The sequence below is a fragment of the Lissotriton helveticus genome, chromosome 2_1 (genome assembly GCF_964261635.1).
Source record: "Lissotriton helveticus chromosome 2_1, aLisHel1.1, whole genome shotgun sequence".
Classification (NCBI taxonomy): domain Eukaryota; kingdom Metazoa; phylum Chordata; class Amphibia; order Caudata; family Salamandridae; genus Lissotriton; species Lissotriton helveticus.
This window is the reverse complement of record NC_136059.1, coordinates 1,236,012,502-1,236,018,855: the sequence shown is the minus strand read 5'-3', so window position 1 is coordinate 1,236,018,855 and position 6,354 is coordinate 1,236,012,502. Positions and strand designations below refer to the sequence as shown.

The 6,354-nt window shown below is 44.7% G+C and overlaps 1 protein-coding gene across 7 annotated transcripts in view; it reads left to right on the top strand.

Moving 5' to 3' along the window:
• Nucleotides 1-535: 535 nt before the first annotated feature.
• The window catches only part of LOC144818585 (uncharacterized), a 285,727-nt gene continuing 279,908 nt past the window's right edge, over nt 536-6,354 (top strand). For all 7 annotated transcript variants that reach the window (XM_078676128.1, XM_078676129.1, XM_078676130.1 and 4 more), the window contains exons 1-2: nt 536-593; nt 6,098-6,216. The gene's annotated coding sequence lies outside the window, so the exon portion shown is untranslated. The remainder of the gene's footprint in view (nt 594-6,097; nt 6,217-6,354) is intronic.

The window sequence follows — 6,354 nt, the reverse complement described above, 5'->3', positions numbered from 1 at the left end:
AATAGTAAGAGAGAGGACGTGGAGTAAGGGAGATGATGCGGTCTCACGGCTAAAACTACCAACCTTGGAGCTGGAAAAGAAAAACTACGGTTCGAACCTCGGGTTCGACTCCACCTCTTGTGATTCTGGGTAAATCCCTTATTCTCCCCGCGCCTACCAAAAACACGAATGTGTCCTTGAGCAACGTAACTAGTGTTCATGTAAAGTCTCCCAATATCTTCGGGTCGAGTTCGCGCTATATAAATCTGCCACAAATTTATTTTTTTTAAAAGCACCGAGTCATCATTCCATTGCCCTATATAAAAGCGCTCTGCTATTGCAAATCTTTATTGCCATCTAGTGGCTGATTTTGCTTGGTGAAGCAATACCAATTCATCCTATCCCCATTGCAGGTGTCCTCAGCCCTTCAGTGTATTTCGGATCCATCCCCTCACAAATCACGTGCCAGGGGTGCCCGCTGTCACTAAAGCGGGGGCAGGGTCACCCTGCGGAGGACACGGAACCTGGCCCCGCCCTCCCAACCATCCTCGGCAAGGTCACTTCCGGCAGTTCGTTGACTGCTTCGTCAGTGTGGAAGTCGTTTGTTTTGTTTTGTAAGCAACCTTTCTCTTGGCAGTGTGCTCCTTTCAGTCTGTATGAATTGTTTTATTTTGTACAAGCACGGGTGGCGCCACGTGATCACCTTTGGCCCATTTGAATGTAAAACTGCAATCGGTATCTGGTGTATGACGCTTCAACATTTTTTTTAGTTATCACCCCCTCCCCCCCCGTTAGTTCGTTTGTTTAGGCAGTGATTCGGGGAGGGGGCTTGCACAGCCCACAGGAGGTAACGTGTATTATGAAAGCGATTTTTGATTGTCCGCAAACATGTAGTTTTCCCATGCAGAAAGAACCGTCATGAGTCGAGAGTTTGTTTATTTCTTTTATTCGCTCAAACCTAGTCTCGTTCACAATGTCAACCGCACGGTAGCTTCTTATGACTCCACACTTTACAGAGCCGGTTGGTCCAACAATTTGCTGTAGCTACGAGGAGAAAGAAGCATGGGACAGCCTCTGGAGTATAGCCTCTACTGTCTACTCTGTGCTTTTAGTGGGATGAAAAAACTGGGCGACTCTTAAAAGGGGAGTGGCCGAAGTAATTACAGGCGTGGCTTAAAAACAGCCATGCTTAAAATCTGTGCTTGGCAAGATAGTGTGCCGACCCTCTGACATTTTGCTGTTTCTATCGTTGCATCAAAATATATAATACAGCAAGTAACATTACACCTAGCGCTCTGATACCTAAGGGTGATTTATGCGCTATATAAATATACCTACAACAAGCCAGGACTATCAGCTTTGCCAATGGTTGTTTACTACATAGGATAAATAAGCAACTACTACAGTGGTCGAAGTAGGGAAATAAAATTAGGGAACTGTGGGTGGAGAATCAGAGGGCGGTAATAACCCAAGGATTGGATCAGTGGGCGGAGTCAGAGGTGTAGCCAGAATGTGCAAACCCAATTTTTAGTGTTTGTTTGGCATTTCACTGCCAGCTTTAATTCAAGCAATGGATACACATAATTATTTCAGGTTTTGGCATTAAAATGCATTCACAAATTGGATATGCTTCTAATCACTGAATGTCCCAAATACGATTTGGAAGCACAAGCGATTTGTCGCTGAGCCATGGAGTTTCTGTCATCAGCATTTCTTCTTTTTTTCACAAGAGCAGTTCAAACATGAATGGCAAAATATCCTAGTTTGCAAATGTTTTCTATATAATTATGGCTCTGCCATATTTGCCACATAATACAAGATCTGCTGCATAATCTGACCATTTTAACTAATAAATTGTTTGTAGCTCAAACGTATCAAACGTGAATAAAACACGTGACTTGTGTAGCTGCAGACAGCCCATTGCAAAGGTTGACTGATTACCTGCTGAATTTGTATGTTATACAAAAGGGGATGATGGACGGAGCATTTGAACAAAACAAACACTCACCCCCAGTCAACTGATCTGGGTTTAATCCATCACCATTCTTTAGTTCACTCAGCCACCCCAGTTCAGACATGGCTATAAGCAAATCAGTCTGACCCTGTGCCTCATGGGAACAGTCCAGCCCGAACTGCCAAGCCATGTCTTCCCTGGACCAGAAACAAGCATCCTGGGACCGGTTTCGGATTCATAATCCTCATCAACCAGGCGATCTTGAATCCAGTGGCCAAGTGAACAAGGGACTCACGTCTGAGCATACTCTGCCACACTTAGGGCGAACAAAGCGATACAAAAGGGGATGATGGACGGAGCATTTGAACAAAACAAACACTCACCCCCAGTCAACTGATCTGGGTTTAATCCATCACCATTCTTTAGTTCACTCAGCCACCCCAGTTCAGACATGGCTATATGCAAATCAGTCTGACCCTGTGCCTCGTGGGAACAGTCCAGCCCGAACTGCCAAGCCATGTCTTCCCTGGACCAGAAACAAGCATCCTGGGACCGGTTTCGGATTCATAATCCTCATCAGCCGGGCTGAAGACGGCTGGAATGCCAGAAACCGGTCCTCGGAAGCTTGTTTCCTGTCCAGGGAAGACATGGCTTGGCAGTTCGGGCTGGACTGTTCCCATGAGGCACAGGGTCAGACTGATTTGCATATAGCCATGTCTGAACTGGGGTGGCAGAGTGGGCTAAAGAACGGTGATTGATTAAACCCAGATCTTTTGACTGGGTGTAATTATTTGATTGATTCAGATGCTCCGTCCATCACCACCCCCTTTTGTACCGCTTTTGGCCGCCATAAGTGTGGCAGGGTATGCTCAGACGTGAGTCCCTTGCTCACTTTGCCACTGGATTCAAGCAAGCCGGGCTGAAGACGGCAGGAATGCCAGCAACCGGTCCTCGCAAGCTTGTTTCCTGTCCAGGGAACACATGGCTTGGCAGTTCGGGCTGGACTGTTCCCATGAGGCACAGGGTCATACTGATTTGCATATAGCCATGTCTGAACTGGGGTGGCAGAGTGGGCTAAAGAACGGTGATTGATTAAACCCAGATCTTTTGACTGGGTGTGAGTGTTTGATTGATTCAGATGCTCCGTCCATCACCACCCCCTTTTGTACCGAATTTGTATGTTACACTGGTACTAATAAGGCAAAATCTTTCCAGAGACTGTTAGCATGTGTACTGTAAGAAAATGTACTGCTTTATGCTGCAGCCTCTTTTTTATGCATAATTTAGTCAACGCTACTCCATAATTGTGTCCCCCATTGCTGCATAATTAATTCCAGTGGCCACACAGCTGACAGCACATGTTAAAAGTGCTTTTAAATGAAGCAGAGAGACTGACGTTTGGAAACTTAGTTTGGTGTGCGTTCAAATCTTGCCCTGCCAATACCTGGCTAGTTGCAATTACTACTGCTGAAATATGGCCAATGGAGGTACCTATGGGTGAGGTGGACTGTCCTCAAGGGCAGGGCCTACCTTAGCACTGGTGGCGCACTGTGCATTATTGTTTGTTATTGCCGCCCAATGACCACCTCTGCCATGGATTCCCTCAGTACCACCCTTTAACAGTGCCCCTCAAGTCTCCATAACCACACTCTTTCTCAGATGCATTTAATTTGATTTACAGCGCCACTCATACCAGTGTAGTGTGTCTGAGCACTTCACATCACACACATTACACAAAGACAATCAATATGTGTGTAAATTACTGTATAGAAAATGGTGCAAAAGACTAAGTACTGCAAGGTGTAGGAGTCACATGACAACCATACTAGTAGGCCATATAGTTCAATAGTGATTGGTCTGGAGAAACACCAACTCAGAATTTAAAACGTAATACCATGGTTGTTTTTTTTTTTTTACTAATCAGAATTGATTTCTATCCAAAAGAACACATTTTGAAGCAATAGGATAATCAAAGTCTGGGAGAAAAAACATGACGCTCTAATTTATACCTAGCAGTTTGTGTGCAGCTCTTAGATGACAGTTAATAGCTCACTGTTCTAAGTTAGGAGTTTAACTTATAAACTGCAAGTAACAAAAGGATCTCTCTGACAAAAACAGTAACCCACTGACCTATGTACATTATATGCACTTTGTGAACTGCATGGTACATGTTTTTTTGCAGCAGGCACAATAACCCTCTGTGCTACCTTTCCATGAGTCAAAGCTTCCACTAGACAAATATTCTGATCATGACATTTTCATTGTTGCCGAAAATTGCTGGAGGCCAGGTAGGAGGCAGCAAGCGCTTTTAAAACCATACTATACTTGCAAACATGATGCCACCACCAAAAGTCAGCACCCAGTGTGGTCGCACCGCCCTAGAGCTGGCTCGTCTCAAGGGTCCTGTGACCTCAGTGACAGAGTTACTGTTGCTCTAGGGTGTGCTGCTTCATAGACCTGCCCGCAAGAGTGGAAGTGAACTTCATTATGGATTGTGGCGGACAGGCCTTCAAGGGTAACCCACACTTGCCACTGCTAGGGTCCACCTGCTGGTGCTAAGACACCAGGGCCTTGTGGGGCCTTCTAAGGTCTAGTATGGGATTGTGCTCCCTCAGGAGAGTGGTCTGGTAGACTGGTTATGAAGGCTTAACCTGGTTCCCTAGTTCCAAATTCAGCAGCTCTGGCCATATTGCCACATCCTCTTCCCCCACTGCCCCACTAAGAAAGACTCACACTGCCTTCAACTACTACCCAATTGTCCCCGGCTATAAACACCTGGATGTGGCTCAATTTAAATGACGCACTAGACAAGAGGAATATGCTGCCTAAAAAAACAACATTTTGGAAAAAGCAAACACTCATAGGGAATGCAAAATTTAGCAAACAATGTGAAATGTAAGCAGGAACAATATAGTTACCTTAACGGTTTTACACTGCCTATTCAGAAATCGCTGAGTGATTTTGCCTGAAAAGTTAAGGAAATGACTACAGGGCCCTGAATGGACCCATTTTAATGTCCATTTCTTATATCCTTTCAAACGGTAAGCAGTATGATAAAAAGACCACATCCCTGAACGCAGGTCCGCAGTGCATATTTTGTTTTCCAATCCACACATTGCAGCACCTCCAGGATTGGTGCACTAGTTCCAAGCCTGGGGGAAAACAAAGAAGAGAAAACAAAAGTAGCGCTTCACTGGCCAACTGTGCTAAGTGGCGCTAATGTGTTTGGTGTGAATAAAGTCAATCAGGCCACTTTGCTACCACTCTGTCTTACTTTATTTTGTTATTTATTTTTCATATTTTTAACCTTTTTTCCCCGATGCTGCACTTTGGAATTAAAATGTCAGAAAAATACGACATTTCCAGCAAAAGTGTATTTCTTTTTTGGATCCGTTTCACAGGGTAGAAAATAAACGAAAGTAGAGGAAAGAGAGAGAGAACCTCTTCTTGAAGTCACTGTTTTCAATAAGAGAGGAACTGCTAGACAGAAGGAGAGGGAAGAACGAAAAAGTGGGGGGGGCAGCTGAATCGGCAGAGCAGAATTGGACACTGCACTTGTCTTCTCTGGGCATGAAGGACTATACTGAGTCTTGTTACTTCTCTGCCTACCCGCCCATCCAGGAACGCCGAGCTTTATGTATAGGCCACGGCGATTTTTTTGCGTCCTTGGATGCATTTTCAAAATAAAATAGTAGGGGAACGGAATCTTTGAAATTAAAGAAGTAGGTGCACGCCGCACCCTGCGAATTCCGTCCACTTCGACCACTGAACTACTATGGCTTCGTTGTGTATATATAATATTGAAAATGCTTCCATTTTGAAATGATGATTCTGTGAAACAACTATAACGAGTCTCTTTGAATGTACCTCAAAGGCAGCGAGCAGAGGTTCTGCTGCAGAGTTTACATTTATCTGTTTACCAAGGGTGAGGGCAAAAATCAAGAGCCCAATAGGGACCAGTCTGGGCACTTGCTTTTTAGCACGACCCGGCCCACTTAAAGCCCTGACTCTACTAGGCATTGCAATGACGAGGAGCTGTATAGGTTTGCTACAGATTTGAAGAAGGCACATAGTATGTCCACCTGATTTTTGTTAGAGCACAGACTTTGAGGGGGTGCATCGGGCTGAGGTCAATAATCAGTATTTTTCTTTGGTTTGCCTCAGACTACCCACTGCCCACACATCAGGACCATATGATTGTGACCGAATCATGGGAGACTCAGGCAAAGAAGATAACATGAAGTCCTTTCACACTGACAAGCAACAGCTGCTGGCCCTGAAAGGTGAGTGTTCTATTATGAGCATAGCTTTACTTATTTACTACAAAGCAGATGTCTCTGGCTTGGCTAGGCAAACTAATGTGTTCTATCTTGCCCGTTTTATACACGGAAGCCAGTTCAAGGCATACTGAAATTCTCACT